Raw genomic sequence first — 17,410 nt, 5'->3', positions numbered from 1 at the left:
AGGAAACCGAAGAAAGATTTAGATATCACAGGCTGCCTACTGTTCCTGAGCAGATGCCTGAAGTACTTGTGAAGTCATCACTGAAAAATTCAGCTCAGATTTGTCTCTCCATTTTGCTTTCACAGAAGTGTCCCCATTTTATATCATCTTACAAGTAATTTTTTTAATTCTGTTTCTAAGCATGATATGTATAGTCTAACCATATTCACTGTGTAACTCCTCCCCTCCGCCCTTTCCTACATTCAGCTCCAGCATTGCCCCCCTCATGTTGCAGTCCCAAACCTAGAAGCAGAGACTGTGTATCCTAGGAAGGGTGTGGAGTATTGAATGGTCCACAGTGAATAGTGGAATGTCTGCTCATTGTGTTGTTATAGACTGTGATGTTGTGCTGATTTCTAAAATAGAGGCCAAAGCTGTCATGAATGAATTGTAATTAAAAAAAGAGAAAGGAGAAGAAAGTAGAGTTGAATGAGATTTATTGTTTGAAAGGCAGGTGAGTGTGTGCACATGCTCAGTAGCGGATATTTTCAGATATGTAATGAATGTCTGAGATTACATTAGAATCTAGACTTCTCTATTTCTACTTGGATAATAAAATCTAGTTGAGCTGTTGTCTGAACATTGTTTATTCCTTAAGATGTAAAAGTCAAAATGTACTTAGCATGATTTCCATTTTTCACACTCATTTTAATTAGGAAAGTGATACACAATGGCATTAGTTTGGAGTGGAAGATGGTGAAATCAACTATTGCCTTTAGCACTAAATTATTCTGATAATTAACGATGATTAGCTTCTTTACTTTAAGTCATGTGCATTAGCAAGTACACTTCACAGTGGCATTCATAGTAGTGTTTTTAATTTACTGAACTATTTAATGTCACAGCTACATTTACATTCTTATCCAAACGTAAATAAGGTCAGAATTTAAGCCATGTCCAGATGTGATACTTTACTCCACCCCAATTTAAAGATTATGATCATGGCTGCCTGGCTTGTGCACAGACTAAGCACTCATAAACCCTCTTCAATAGAATGGAGGGCTATGGTTTGATTTCAATGGCCATGTTGAGATGTAATTTGGTTTGCAAAGTCATCCTTGATGTTAACATCAGGAGGCTTAGATCTGTCATGGGACTGCTAATTTGCCATAAAGATAACCTAATGGTTGAAATCAAGTATCCTACATTACAACAAGACAATAAAAAGGCCCTTGTATTATCTTATCCTTGTTTTAGGGCCCTATAAAGCAAATGGAAAAGCAAACACAAACCCTCAGTATTTTAGCTCACTTAGAAGCTATTTGGCTCATGGGCATAAGAAAGCCAGCATATTAATATGTTTTACTAGACTGAAAAGGAAACATATGTTGCCGTAAACCCAATGATTTTGACCTGGTTCAAGACTAGCCAACCTGTTTCACAGCACACATGTATCATATGCATAACAAGCTTAAATGTTGCACCATCCTGGACTGTGGTAGACTTAGAGGGAAAGGGGGAAAAAGACAGTTGTGTGCAGCACCTCTGTGATACTGTCCATATACTTCATTCACAGACTTTTCCCTAACAAACTACCCTATGTGCTAGCTTAAGTTTCCAGCACTGGCCAAAAGGGACAACAGCAGGAAATTTGAAAATACAATAGTCCTAATATTAATTCACAGGAAATAACATCCACAGTGTGTTAGAAAGAGGGAACAGGCAAAACTGTATTTACCACTTCTTCACAGAAGCTTATTTGCAATTCTGACATCAGAATTCAAAAGTAACAGTTATTTTATGTACACTAAATTCCCCTGGCATCTGTCATCCCACTACATATTCCGCTCTCTTCTCCCTTCAACACTGTAACCCCTGCCTCCGTTCCATGCCTTTGCACATGCCCTCCCAATAGCCAATTCATTTTCTTAGCACAAGGGGACATTTTACTGACAATGCCAGAGAGTAACTGAAAAGTTCTGAGATTCCAAAGGTTTGCTGCTACATATCCACATGACTGTCCATGTGGAGATTCGTTTGGAAAAGTACATTGACTACTAAGGGGAGTGTAGCTATATCCAGCAAGATTTCATTTTTCACCTTCCTTAACTTTTTAGTAATTTTCCAATCCAAATCACTATTACAAAAGTATGAAAAAAGTTTTAAAGAAATTATAGCTGTTCACTCTGTACATCATTTCATGACACTTTTTTTGGAAACTTCTGTGCCATTAGGATTTCATTTGTAGAATTTTACCAGTGCCTGGTGTCATTTGTGTAGTATGACACTATAGTCACAGTGGCTCTCACCAGCCTTTGCTTCATATCCAAGTAGTTACCTATTCCTTTCCATGTATTTTAAGAGGTCAGAATACTTTCCTCTTTCCTCTCTCCTCTTCAGTAACAACTCCAAATTAGCATCCAGATCAGATTAGTTGAAATGAAGATTATTTTATTTGGAGTCAATATCTGTTGAGATAGACAAGCACACTCAGACCCTCCAGGAATTACATATAATCTGTAAGAAAAACCCTGTAGGGCAAAAAAGGCTGCCTGAGAAGAAAAGGCTGCTGCTACAAAGAGCAGCAGCCATTACAAATTCAGAGGGTGAGTATTTGTGCACTTGTCAGAGTATTTGAGGGAGTCTCCAGGGAGTCGCTGAGGCCATCCGCTATTCCCAATATTTAAGAGCAAGTGCTCTGTACCTCAAGCTAAAAACCACCTGTGGAAGCCTTTCCTGCCACGATAGGAGAATTGATGTGGCGGGGTTTGTTTCAAAACAAAGGTGTAGTGGAGAGATCAGCAGGACAGATATTATAAATAAGACTAAGATTTTGTTATGGATATTTTTAGCAAAAGTGACAGACAGGTCATGGGAAAAAAGAAAAATTCATGGAGGCTGTGACCTGTCTGTGACTTTTGCTAAAAATATCCATGATAAAATGGGGATCTATGGGTCTCCACATCACCTGAAGAGGGGCAGCTGCACAGGGGCTAGGAGCCACCTGCAGCAGCTGCAGTCTGCAGGGTACCCCTGCTGCCTGCAGCTCCTGGGCTGGCTCATCACCCGCGGGGGCCAGGAGCTGTGGGGGGGTCACCAGAGGTTGGAGGGTACCCCACAGCTCCCTGCAGCTCTTGACCACCACAGGCTGAATTCATGGAGATCGCTGGAGGTCATGGACTCTGACTTCTGTGACCTCCGTGACTAAATCGTAGCCTTAATTATAAAGTTACCCATGAGCACAAAGCTGTCCAGTCCTCCTCACAGCTACTGGGAGAAGGATATGATCTATATCCTCCTCTCACAAGAGATTTAGTGTGAAACTGGTTGCGGGGGGAAGGAACACTGGGTCTATGTCTGGCTAGTGTATATCCGATTCACTTATCTCAACTTGTAGGCAAGGAGAAAACTATAATATCAGTGATCATAACTGGCCCATACTAATATTGCTGCACAAGGAAATGCATTTTTTAGTAATAAGTGAGCAGAAAAGAACAAAGGGTGTAAATAAGACTAAATGAGACTTTCTCAATCTCTTTTTAATCAAAATTTTGAAGTGTTTGCTACATGGTACAAATCACCACTTTACCTCAGATTTTTTTAAAGAAACTTCGAAAAAGTATTGCAAAGGGGACTTCATTTTCTACAACCTAAAAGTCTGGTCAGTTTTCAATAGTTTCTTTAAATTGCTCACCCATTGCTACAGTGTAAAACAGAAACATGGAAAAGTAATTACTCTTTGCATCTGAAGGGCTATTTCTATGGCTCCTACAAGATTATTTATAGGAAGAATATTTCATAACAGTAACACCATATGTTATAATGTGAACCAACTGCAAGCACTTGCAGACTTCTTTGTAGGTGCCATACTGTTTTTTTAAACAATTAAACCATCATTTATAGAAAATGCTGTCAGACACACAGGTCCTAATCGGCATTTGAGCACATGGATTGCTTGCTTGCTTGAGAACATATCAATCAATTTATTAAGAATTAATCTGAAGCCTTGAGCTCTCTTAAAATTGCCTAATGTTTTGGCAAACTACTTGAAAGGGTTCAGTAAGAATTTATAAGTGTAGCTTGGAACTCTTTTTTCTGGCCCAACAAAGGGGATACTGTTTCCACTCTGAACAAATCTCTGTTCTAGTTTAACACAGTAATGGATAGGTTTGCCAAAAATCACAATTTTTAATGGCCTTTGGCAAAACTATAGATTTGTCTTTCGTTCTTACTGTGTACAGCATTTCTGCTGTTAAAACTCCTCTTAGAGTGCTTGGAAGTGTCAAATATTTCTGGCCTTGAAAACACAGTTTGTGCATTGACTAGAAAGTATAAACTTGTCAAATAACCACATTGCCTCTTCTGAACAGAAGAGTAAATGGCACTGAAGCTGAAAGTTCTAATTTCTGGTGATTTTCAGCCCCCAACATAAAAATGTCAGGAGCCCTGGATAAATTCTAAAACATGAAAGTCATATTAACTCCATAAAATGTGCTGAAATTACGTGAATGATGTCACTCTGAACAACACTTCTAAGCAACAGATACTTTGAAAACTTTTTACTGGTTGGTCTTGGCCTTAAATACATAGTGGTGTGCATGGCTGCATATATAAAATCAGCTAAGAGCAGGTTCAAGCTATTAATATACAGTGTGTGTAACTACAAAAGGCAGTAAGTGGTATCATGCATGTTATTCAAAGTTGTTCCAACTTTGAGGTTTCTGGTTTTCAAATACTTCACTTTAAACAAAAACAATGAAACAAAGTGGTACTGATGATCCCTTCACTTTTTCCCCCAGTGTATATACTTAATGAAAACTATAGTAATGTCACATAGGAAGGAGCTAAAAGTCATATGAGAAAAATCTACACAGGGAACGTGCTTAGGCATCATAGGCAAACTAATTCCAAGCTGCAAAACTGTGGCTACAGATATGAATGTGTATACACATAGAATCATAGAAGATTAGGGTTGCCAAAGACCTCGGGACAGAGGTGGGCAAAATATGGCCCGCTGGACCGTCCTACACGGCCCTTGAGCTCCCGGCCACAGAGGCTAGCCCCCAGTCCCTCCCCTGCTGTCCCCTCTCTCCCACAGCCTCAGCTCACCGTGCTGCCAGCGGTCTGGGTCTGCGAACTCCTGATGGGCAGCACAGCTGCAAAAGCCATCGGCCTTCCCCAGTGCTTCAGATGACATAGCTGGCTCTGGCCAGCTGGCACGGCTGCCAGTCCTAGTGCTCAGAGCAGCATGGTAAGTGGGTGAGGAGCAGGGGGTTGGATAAGGAGCACGGGGCCCCAGGGGCTGGACAGGGAGCAGGGGGCAGTTGGCAGGTTCAGGGGGACAGTCAGGGGATGGAGAACAGGGAGGGTTGGATAGGCGCGGGAGCCCTGGAGGGTCTGTCGGGGGTAGGGGTGTGGATAGGGGTTGGGACAGTCAGGGGACAGGGAGCAGGGGAGGCTAGATAGGGAGTGGGTTCCCGGGGGGTGGTTGGAGATGGGGGTCCTGGGAGGAGGCAGTCAGAGGACAAGGAGAAGGGGGAGTTCGATGGGTCAGGGGTTCTAAGGGAGGCAGTCGGGGGCAGGAAGTGGGAAGGGGCGGATAGGGAACAGAGGCCAGGCTTTTTGGGGAGGCACAGCCTTCCCTACCTGGCCGTCCATACAGTTTTGGAACCCCAATGTGGCCCTCAGGCCAAAAAGTTTGCCCATCCCTGCCTCAGGAGGTCACCTAGTCCAACCCCCTGCTCAAAGCTAGACCAACCCCAACTAACCCCAACCCCAACTAAATCATCCCAGCCAGGGCTTTGTCGAGCTGGGCCTAAAAAACTTAAGGATGGAGATTCCACCACCTTCCTATGTAATCTATCCAGTGCTTTACCACCCTCCTAGTGGAACAGTTTTTCCTAATATCCAAATTAGACCTCCCACACTGCAACTTGAGACCATTGCTCCTTGTTCTGTCATCTGCCACCACTGAGAACAGCCTAGCTCCATCCTCTTTGGAACCCCCCTTCAGGTAGTTGAAGGCTGCTATCAAATCTCCCCTCACTCTTCTCTTCTGCAGACTAAATAACCCCAGTTCCCTCATGTGCCCTAGCCTCATGATCATTTTTGTTGCCCTCTGCTGGACTCTCGCCAGTTTGTCCACATCCTTTCTTTAGTGAGGGATCCAAAAGTGGACAATACTCCAGATGTGGCCTCACCCATGCCTAATAGAGAGGAATAATCACTTCCCTCAATCTGCTGGCAATGCTCCAACTAATGCAGCCCAATATGCTGTTAGCCTTCTTGACAACAAAGGCACACTGTTGACTCATATCCAGTTTTTCATCCACTGTAATCCCCAGGTCCTTTTCTGCAGAACTGCTGCTTAGCCAGTGCCTGGGATTCTTCTGCCCGAAGTGCAAGACTATGCATTTATCCTTGTTGAACTTCATCAGATTTCTTTTAGCCCAATCCACCAATTTGTTTAGGTCACTCTGGACCCTATTCCTATCCTCCAGCGTATCTACCTGTCCCCCCAGCCTAGTGTTATCCATGAACTTGCTGAGGGTACAATCCATCCCATCATCCAGATCGTTAATAAAGACGTTGAACAAAACTGGCCCCAGGACTGACACCTGGGGTACTCTGGTTGATATTGGCTGTCAACTAGACATTGAGCTGTTGATCACTACCTGTTCAGCCCAATGATCTAGCCAGCTTTCTTCACACATACACACACACACACACAGTGAAGTAGGCCAAGTGTTCCTTCACTTTGATGGGACATTTTACTGATGTATCAAGTGAAATCTCTTCTGCTAATAAAAGTGAACCTTTGCTAAATGTATTATTGAATTGGATGCTCTCTATTTTCCCCTAATGCACTTATTGTCTTACTTGCAGCCCCCTATTCCATAGTGATGAATACATTGATGCGAACAGATAAGCGTACAATTTCGGGGTGGGGAGGATGAAAATATTTCTATCCCTCAGGTTAAATCCTGACCATCTGGAAGTCAAGGGGAGAGTTTTGACATTGACTTCAGCGGAACCAGGATTTCACTTCAAGATGAAATATGGATTCTCTTTTTCCTTGTACTTTTTTCATTACAGTTCAAATCCTGCAGCCCTCATGCACATGAGCAGTCCCACTGGTTTTAAAGCGACTAGTTGCATTAGTAAGGACTAAATAACTTGAATACAAATTTCAGGTCATACCAAGCTTTCCAAGGAACCATATTCCTTTAACTCAATAATTGACAAATATTTGAGGTACATTTAACAAATTAAAACACTGGAGCTGATATTTCACTGAAGTTATTATACACACTATCATATAATGCTGAATCTCTAAGAATACTGATAAAGAAGAAAAATTTTAAGTAAGTTCATAGCATTAGATAAGATTTGACTCACTGTACATCAAGTCTGCCATTGTCTCATTGTAAATTATACAGGACAGCAACAACTGAAATCCAAGCTAACCACATAAAATGATATTGCAATCTTCTGCAGTGTGTTTCAAGCTGCCAGTTTTGTGAAACAGCTCTTACAAATTCTTCTAAAAGGGGGACTATATATTCAAAAGGTGAAAAGGGAAAAATGTGGACAGAACTGTCCACCTTCTTTTGCCCTTTCCTCCCACCTTATTAATTCAGAACTTTGCATGAAAGAAATGGCAGTAATTAGCCTTGACATGGACCAGTGCCAGAGACTTTTCTATCAGGTTTCTTTCCTGTTTATCTTTGAATTACTCAGAGGCTGCCTCTGTGTGCCCTTTGGACTCAACAAATGTGGCTCCCACTTCTCCCATAGTACAAAGAACGTAATCTTAGCTGACGGGGCTCTGTTGTATATCATCATATTTCCTTATTTCAACTATGGATTCTTAAAGCAGTGGAGAAAGATTACTGCTTTAAGAATCAAAGTTTTAGCAGTAGAAAGTTTTCACTTAGGTTAGAAATGTTGCTTTGATTGAAGGCTTGTTTGTGCTCCGAGATTCTAAAGTTTGGTCTAGCAAATCTATTAGGAGAGTGATAGGAGTTGGATTCTGATCTGGACAGTTTTAATTGATAGTGTAGTTTTCCAATTACCAACTCTTTCTGTCTCCAATTTTGACATTATGAATTGCCATACTGGATCTGGTCCAAGTTCCATCAAGTTCAGTATACTGTCTCAGAGAAGGGCCAGAATCAAATGTTTCAGAAGAAGGTTCAAGGGATACTGCAATGGGGATAAGCAGCTCTGAGAATGCTTTTTCCTAATCTCCATTAATTAGATGTTGACTTGCACTCTGAAGAATGAGTTTTTATCTCTCTCCCAAAACTCTTGTGTATTTTAACATTTTTTTGTTGTAATTTTGGATGATATTCTTTAGTTTATAAACCATAGATAGCCAGAAAACAGCATACTATACTTGGAACTTTAGATATAGTTTGAAGCTAAGTATTAGAGTTCAAATTTTTCATAAAAAAGTTGATTTTAGGTGAACAAATTCAGAACACTTTTGACCAGCTTTATTAATTCTCTATCTACAAATCCTGATTTTTATAGTTAGTGTACATTTTCTGAGGAACTTTGAGATTTCTAGATATCTGGTTGGCCAATATTCATTAAGTGCTGCTACAGTGACTAGAGGAATACTACTTGCCCAATGAAAATTTTGGATGGCAGTTTAAAGCACAACTCATTGAAGGATGCTCTATAGAGATCCATCAGTGATCAGGTTTGCTGATGTTTTTCTTTGTGAATGAACTTGGGGCTTGTGAAAGTGAGTGACAAAGTAGCCCTCACTCAAATCATGGGAAGTGCAAGCCAGGCTTTTGCATTAGTTTCTTCAACCATCAATCACAGTGCACTTAAACAAGGATGGCAACAGACTGCTTCCCTAGTTCTGTGCTTCTCTTGAGCTGGGGTTGCAAATTTGGCCAGATTTCACTCTGATTTTAGAATGTTGTTTACTTGGAAACAAGATGATTAATTTTCACTTATTTTTAAACGAGGGATCTAAAACAGGGGTGGCCATCCTGAGCCTGAAAAGGAGCCAGAATTTACCAAAGTACATTGCCAAAGGGCCACAGTAATATGTCAGCCCTCTCATCAGCTCCCCCTCCCACTCCCAGTGCCTCCCCGATCAGCTGTTTTGTGGTGTGCAGGAGGCTCTGGGTGGAAAAGGAGGTGCGAAGGTATAGCAGGCTCAGGGGAGAGGGTGGAGTGGGAGTAGGGCCTGTGGCAGAGCCAAAGGTTGAGCAGTGGGCATTCTCTGGCACATTCGAAAGTTGGCACCTGTATCTCCAGCCCTGGAGTCGGTGTCTATATAAGAAGTCACATATTACCTTCTGAAGAACTACAGGTTGACCATCCCTGCTCTAAACAGTACATTAACACCAAACACCCCTCCCCTCCATCCTTTTTGTGATAGGCATTTGGCTCTGATACAGCCCTTTGCCGTCCCATAAACCTTGATCTAGCGGATTATCTGATCATATAGGTACAGGAGAATAGAATAACTCAGATTTTTTTCAGAAGATGGAATGAAAATAACATTCTATATAAAATTTTAAAAACATTTTTCTTCTGCATAAGGATTCCTGGAAGTCTCTGGGATTTAGTATAAGATAAGGTCCCTTTTCATCCTTATGTCAGTAGTCTGAATGTAGCCTTAGACAGTGGTGACTCAAAGAGTCTGATCTTTGACAGTCATTTAGTATCCTGTGTGAAAGGAATCATTGCCTGATTTTCAGAGGGGTTGACTTCAATGCCTGCTCTTCACCTGTAACCATCAGGGCCAGATCCATGTGCCCCGTAGGAAAAAAAATAATTAGTCACTCTCTCTCACATGCAGACAAAGCCATCAGAGTTTGAACAAACTGACATTCATCTTTACAGCCTCAGAAAAGGGTCCAAGGACAGAATGGACATGAAGACTGACAAGGCATGGCCACCTCTAAAAGGTGGTTCCTCTTGCCAGAAAGGAGGACTACTTGTGGCACAACATGGAGAACTTTGCATTGGCTCTGCCTGTGGCAAAGATGGAGGATCAGACTCTCCATGGATGCCAGTGTGGCATCTTTCTTCAGTACAAAGGGTACTTAGAAAGAGAGAAAGATATAAATATGGAAATGTGTGTAAGAGACAGTGTGTAGGGGAGGGGGAGTTGATCCATGGAAAGTAATTTATTTCAATGCTTACAAATAAAAATTATTACTATTTGTCCCAGTAACGCGACATCTGCATGAACGTACATTTATAGTTGAAGGGATAATTACAATATAAACATAGCAGATGCCGCTACAATGTTAGATCATCTTTGCTTAGTTCATAGTCTAGTTAATTGAAATGTAATCAAAGGATAAAAGAGGGACAGCAGATTCTGAAACTCTGCCGGCTAAATATGTTCCTAAATACGTTTTGATTGGATGACCTAATTGGAGACTGAACAAGGGTCCCAAGGCTACTGTCTCAGTACCATACTAGGTAACTTAATGGGTCGACAGCATGGTTTGAATTCTCTATTTCCTCTTGCAAAGTCATTTTTCCCTCTAATTTCTCTAGCCTCAAGCTATTTACATAGGATTCTATAGATTTTTTGTGTGCGCGGACGCTAAAGCTATCCCCTAGCTATAATTCTATTTGTAAGGTTCACTGATCTCAAGGCTATTCAATATGAAGGCAATTCTCGAGAACATTATGTCTATATGCTTACATGTCTGTGTGTGTGTGTGTGTGTGTGCATGCACACACACACCCCTCCCTTACTACATAGATGTTCACATATTTCTTCAAAACATATGGAAAACTATGCTGCATTTCTGAGAACTCCTTGTTGAAAACTGAACTTTAATTGCAAATCATAGACTGAAAAGGTAAAAATAAAAAATTAGAATTTTTTTTACACTGAAGAGGTTGAACATTCCTATTACTAGGATACCATTGTCAAATTCCATAATGGAATTCATTTGATAATTACACATCAGTTATTAATATTATTCTCTTGTTATTTTATGCATTGTATTGTATTGTGGTAATAATGGATTATAATGTGCCTTGGGAATGGAACATCTCTGAATATCATTAGGAGTTCAATATATAGAAGGAGAGAAGTGAAAAGATAAAATTGTTTTTTCTGCCTGATAGTATAAATGGAATGTTATACGATAGAAATGAAATAATGAGATGCTAACATTTATTATGTATATGAATTTCTCTGCCACCATAGCAAGAAAAACACACATCCACACACTAAAGACAGTATTAAGGAGTTAGCGATCTTGGCATAAACCCTATTAGAATTTTGAACTAAGATGAGTTTGATGGTTTCAGTTTACTTCCTAATTAATAGTCATCCATACTACAAAAACACATAAGAATTTGTGACAAAGCTGCACAGCTGGTTATTTCTGGTCAGAGGGAGTAAGGGGATGTAGCTAATATGGATACTAGGAAACATCTTTATTTTAGGAAAGGTGGTCCTTTCCAGGGTGGCCAAGAAAAGGTCATGAAAGAGCAACAGATTAAAAAAAAAATCAAAGGACTCCTTAAAATAGATATAAATTTAAAATAGTAAAATGTACTTCCTACCTATTTGTTTTAACACTCAAAGCATGAATATGAAAAAGAAGAATTGTTCCAAGGAGAAATACACACACAAATAATGGTCACCTTTTGAAAACCAACATTTAGTACAAAGTGGCACTGGCGAGACCACTGTTATGTCTTACTTTACCTATAGAGAAATAGCTATGGTTTCTTAAAAGCCATGGTGGTTCCTGTAGGAAAATGATTTTTAAATGGCAACCACTGTACACATATCCACAAACACATAGCATCTTTCTCCCAGCAGAGGGGGCAAGAGTCAGCAACTACAGAGGGGCCAACCCTTGTAAGGTCAGCAGAAAGAATAAAGACACGTTTCAGAGTAGCAGCTGTGTTAGTCTGTATCCGCAAAAAGAACAGGACCACTTGTGGCACCTTAGAGACTAACAAATTTATTTGAGCATGAGCTTTTCTGGGCTACAGCCCACTTCAGCAGATGCATGCAGTGGAAAATACAGTAGGAAGATACACACACACACGATGAAACAATGAGTGTTACCATACACACTCTAATGAGAGTGATCAGTTAAGGTGAGCTATTACCAACAGGAGAAAAAAAACTTTTTGTAGTGGTAATCAAAATGGTCCATTTGCAGCGAGGAACAGTAGGTGTGGAGGGAATAAACATGGGGAAATAGTTTTACTGTGTGTAATGACCCATCCACTCCCAGTCTTTATTCAATCCTAATTTAATGGTGTCCATTTTGAAAATTAATTCCAATTCAGCAGTCTCTCGTTGGAGTCTGATTTGGAAGGGTTTTTGTTGTAATATTGCAACTTTTAGGTCTGTAATCAAGTGACGAGGGAGATCGAAGTGTTCTCAGACTGGTTTTTGAATGTTATAATTCTTGACGTCTGATTTATGTCTATTTATTCTTTTACGTAGAGACGGTCTGGTTTGGCCAATATACATGGCAGAGGGACATTGCTGGCACATGATGGCATATATCACATTGGTAGATGTGCAGGTGAACAAGCCTCCCCTGGCACCTGCACACAGGGCCGGCTTTAGGCCGATTCGACCGATTCCGGGGAATCGGGCCCCATGCCTTAGGCACCTTTTTAATTTTTTTTTTTTAAACTTACCCAGGTCCCCAGCTGTGGTCTGCTCCGGGGTCTTCCATGGTCCCGCTCCTTTGAGTGAAGCACCGGCGGGAGCGCGGTGCGGCCCCGCTCTCCCAGCTCCAGCCGGGGCGGCGGGGCTTTGCTGCTCTCCGGCCGGGAGAGTGAGGCCGCGGGGCTTGCCACGCTCCAGCCGGAGTGCAGCAATCCTGGCGGCTCTGGCTGGAGCGCGGCAAGCCCCGCGACCCCAACTGGAGCTCTGGGCCCTTTAAATAGCCCCCAGAGCCCTGGGGCAGTGAGGGGCTCTGGGGGCTATTTAAAGGGCCCAGGGCTCCAGCTGCCTTTGCCACCCCAGTCCTTTAAATAGCTGCTGGAGCCCCGCCTCCGCCATGCATTCCCCAGTGCTCCCGCGGCTATTTAAAAGGTCCGAAGCGGGGTAGAAGGGGGTTTGGGGGCTACTTAAAGGGCTAGGGTTCCAGCTGCCTCTGCTGCACCCCCTGACCTGCCCACACCAGTCCGGCCCCCCCTGCCTGCAGCCAGCTCTGCACCCCGTGCCCACAGCCAGACCCTGCCAAACCCCCTGTCCTGTCTCCAGCCAACCCTTGCCACACACCCCTGCAGCCCTGCCCAAAGCCAGCCAGCCCCACACACACTGCTGCCCACACCAGCCCTGCACACCCTGCCCAGCCTGCACCCTCTGCCCTGTCTCCAGTCAACCCCTGCCTCACCCCACTGCCTGAAGCCAGCCAGTTCCACACTCTGCTGTCTCCAGACCTGCAAACCCCTGCTGCACCCCCCTGCGGCCGCACACCCCCTGTCTCCAACCAGCCCCACACCCCTTGCCCTGCCTGCAGGCAGACCCTACCTCCAGTCAGCCCCTGCCCTGCCTCCAGCCAGCCCCATGTCCACTGCTGCCCTGCAGTTTCCAGGGCAGTAACCCTGCATACCTGCTTCAATGAGGGGAGCAGGGAGCAGCTGTGACCAACACATGTGCACATCCCCAGGGAGTGGCGGGGACCCACACATGTGAAATGGCAGTCATTAATAGCCAATCAACAGCATATATGATGCAATGTATATAATATATAATTTTATTATTCATATAGTTATGGAAAGTAAATAATACATGAAAGAAATGAAAGGCTTTTTTTTCCACTTTTTTTTTTTAAGTCATCCCTGCCAGGGCCCCACCGAAAATGTTTGAATTGGGCCCCGCACATCTACCAATGTGATATAAAAACCTGTCAGAGAACACTTCATTCTCCCTCGTCATTTGATTACAGATCTAAAAGTCACAATATTACAATAAAAAAAACTTTAAAAACAGACTCCAATGAGAGACTGCTGAATTGGAATTAATTTGCAAAATGGACTCCATTAAATTAGGTTTGAATAAAGACGGGGAGTGGATGGGTCATTGCACAAAGTAAAACTATTTCCCCATGTTTATTCCCCCCCACACTGTTCCTCACACCTTCTTGTCAACTGCTGCAAATGGACCATTTTGATTACCACTACAAAACGTTTTTTCTCCTTTGCTGGTAATAGCTCACCTTAACTGATCACTCTCGTTAGTGTGTGCATGGTAACACACAAACACACACACACACGATGAAACAATGGGTGTGTGTGTATATCTTCCTATTATATTTTCCACTGCATGCATCCGATGAAGAACGAATAAAAGTGACTTGCAAAGCATTTTAAATACAAAAAGCCACTAACAATTCAGTTTTACTTTTTTTGTTTCTTTTTAAAATTTAAAGCAAAGCTGAATATGCCCCTCCTCCCCTTTAGAAATATCAAAAATGTCAAGATAGGTCTTCCTGGGTTTTATTATAGAACTTTCAGTAGTCTTGCATTTCTATTGATCTGGAAACAAGATAGCAAGGGCACAGGCCTTTGCAGCATAGATGTACCCTTCTGCTACAGAACCTCAGCTGAAGCACAGCAGGATATAGCATAAAAATCCCTGAGGCACAAATGACACTCCCAGTGACAATCCCAGGATACCACAGTTGATTGAGAAACACACAAAGCCACTTAATTAGGAGCAGACAAAGTCAAGGAAATACCAGAAGGTGTAAACAGAATTGTGGAAATCATGGACACAGGTTTCCACTTGGACATGGTTTTCGATAACTCTGGAGCTCAGGAGCAGGCCCAGAATAATCATAATTAATCTCAGTGTCCCCTTATTTAAAACATGATGGATAATGGTAGCTGGCCCAAACTGTGCTGGCAAATGAGTCCTCATGGCAATGAGAGCTCTCATAGACTTCAGTACAGTCAGGATTTCAGTTCCAGCTAGAGCTGGTTGAAAGTTCTGTCAAGCCTGGTTTTCCACGTTTAGACTATTCTTTCATGAAAATCAGCTGCTAGAAATATCATTTTCATAAAAATATTTTGGTCCATAACTGAACTATTTAAGATAAAAATGGGAGTTTTAGTGCCTCATGGGAGTTATAGGTTGCTCCTCATATCCCGCTTCTCCTCTTTGGGCCAAGATCCCCAGCTGGACTACATCACTCACAATGCTACAATTAAAGTTTTTCTTCTTTTCATTGAAAATTGTCAGAAAAAATGCCTCTGACAGGGTAGAAAAATCTCATGCCTGATAGGAAAGGGACAAAAAGGAGCCCTGGGCTCAATTAGCCCTACCCTGCTACATCTGTGGTCAGCGTTGGACTTAAGAGGATTAAAGTCTAACAGTTGGGGATGGTCTGAGAAGGTGAGCAGATAGCTGTGCTCCTGCACAGCATTTTTCTCCCACATCCAGATGGAACCTTTTCGAGGGCCAAGAGTTTGGTGGGTTTTGGAAAGGAGGAATGTGTGGTTGTCTTTTATCCGTCAATATTCCTGCTTCCTGCTGGAAGAAATGGGTACAGTGTCAGATTCCTTTGATCACAGTGCATTGCTCTGGAAATACAGTCTGCTTGAGAGGAGGAGGAGAGATCTGGTCTGGGTAATTGATGAGACAACAGCCGTGGAGCCAGTTGCTAAGTAGGAAATCAGGCTCTTGTAGCTGGGGTCTGGCCTACTAGAAAGCGAGATGAAGGATGAGTCCAGCTGGCCTGAGGAGACTTTTGTTCATTGTATTTAAACTAAGTAAGGGGGGTTGAACACTTTGAAGTGGCTTGATTGGAGTGCCAAGTCACCTCTACAGCTGCAGTAGGCTAAAGAACATTGTGAGGGCCTGAGGCAGAGCTCCTGCATTGTCACCTCCAGCCATGAAGGGTGTGTGCTGGACAGCACCTCAGACCCACACTATTTTTGGATCAGCTCTACTGCTCGCTATTCAGCCCCTTGGAGGAGGGACTGAGTTTACTTTGAGCTTTGTATATACTAAGAGTATCAATATTTAGGAAAGAAAGATTTTATTACTCTTAGCACTCCTCTATTAGTCTTCCTTTGCTTCGCATTTCTTTTCTCCCCATGCCCTTTACCACTCTCTTTTTCTTACACATCTCTTAAAAATGTAACTTTATGCTTAACTACTTCCACATGCAGCACTGAGAAAGCACCCTAGAACACTGCAAGACCTATCACTGTATAGTGTATTTAATGTTTAAATACAAAGATGGGGCTAAGGTTTCCAAAATGCCTAGTAAGATCTGTGCAAGATGACAGCACATATGTGCCAAATGGCTGCCTCTCCAGCTTAAATCCTGTGAGCTGGAGGAATGCTGGCCAATCAGCATTCCTCTTCCCTCCAGTTAGCCAAGGGGTGCTAAAGACTCACAGAGGGACAGGCTACATGGTGTGTCTCAGTGAGTGACCCCCTCCCTTGTTGCTAGCAGTGTCCGCTTTCACTGGCTGCTCCATCAAGTTCCCCCAATTGTTGAGGCAGGTCAGTGGCATTTTTCCCTCTTGCTGTCGGATTCTAGATAAATGTTCTGTGATGAAAGTAACCTAGAACAGGGGCCATTTCTTTTGGAAGGTAGTAGGAATATTGAAAGATAAAAGAAAGGTTGCTCTCTCTTCCCCACACTCACGTCTCTTCACTCCAAAACCTACCTAGCTCTGCAATCTGAACAAGATTCTGTTCATTTATTTGTATTAAAGCTATCTATCTATTCCCTTCTTATCTTGGTGGATCAGGCATACTTTCTGTATGCCAGAAAGTGTAACAGGCATACAGAAACTGTGGCCATTTCATAGGGATAATACCCAGGACGTTTAGAACCAAAGCTATAGTGCATTATCACTGTAGCAGTGTGAAAATAGTGGGTAATTGTCAGAGGTGAAAGAAAGCTGCTATCGGACCAGCTTCCCCAGGCCAGCAATTTAAAGGGCCTGGGGCTCCTGACAGCAGCCAGAGCCCTAGACCCTTTAAATCGCCACTGGAGCCCTACTGCCGGAGCCCTGGGCTGGCGGCAGGGGGAGGGGGGAGCTCAAGAAGTGATTTAAAGAGTTAGGGGCTCCAGGATTTAAAGAGTTAGGGGCTCTGGGAAAGACTAAGGCTTGGGAAAGGCGAAAGATGGTGGTTTTGTGGTCAGAAAAGTAGCCCAGGAATCAGAAGATATAAATGCAACTCCCACATTTGATACAGACTGTACACCAGTCTTAGTTACTGTATATTAATTAACTCTCTTCCACACAGAGATGCTGGGAATAAATTTGTAAATTGCTTGGATATTACAATGATGAGCACCATGGAAAACCCTATAAATAAAATTTTAAAATAACCTGAATTTTAATCCAAATATGACAGACGTACAGAAGTTGGTGGCTGGGGGAGAAATGAGAGCTTTTGATCAGTAAATTTACCTGGATACCTGATTTATCATGC

General features: G+C 42.5%; 1 protein-coding gene and 1 long non-coding RNA gene across 16 annotated transcripts in view; both read right to left on the bottom strand.

The window, feature by feature from the left end:
- ROBO2 (roundabout guidance receptor 2) overlaps window positions 1-17,410 on the bottom strand; it is a 1,574,925-nt gene that overhangs the window by 687,277 nt on the left and 870,238 nt on the right. The gene's annotated exons all lie outside the window — the stretch shown is intronic.
- Window positions 2,948-13,423, bottom strand: LOC115659711. The gene is made up of 3 exons (XR_004002638.1): window positions 13,412-13,423; window positions 10,419-10,421; window positions 2,948-3,033 (listed from the first exon to the last, which is right to left on the bottom strand). It is a non-coding gene; the product is annotated as an uncharacterized LOC115659711 (long non-coding RNA).

This window comes from Gopherus evgoodei, chromosome 1, assembly GCF_007399415.2.
Source record: "Gopherus evgoodei ecotype Sinaloan lineage chromosome 1, rGopEvg1_v1.p, whole genome shotgun sequence".
Classification (NCBI taxonomy): Eukaryota; Metazoa; Chordata; order Testudines; family Testudinidae; genus Gopherus; species Gopherus evgoodei.
The sequence above is the reverse complement of the archived record's forward strand: the minus strand, read 5'-3'. Positions and strand labels throughout refer to the sequence as shown.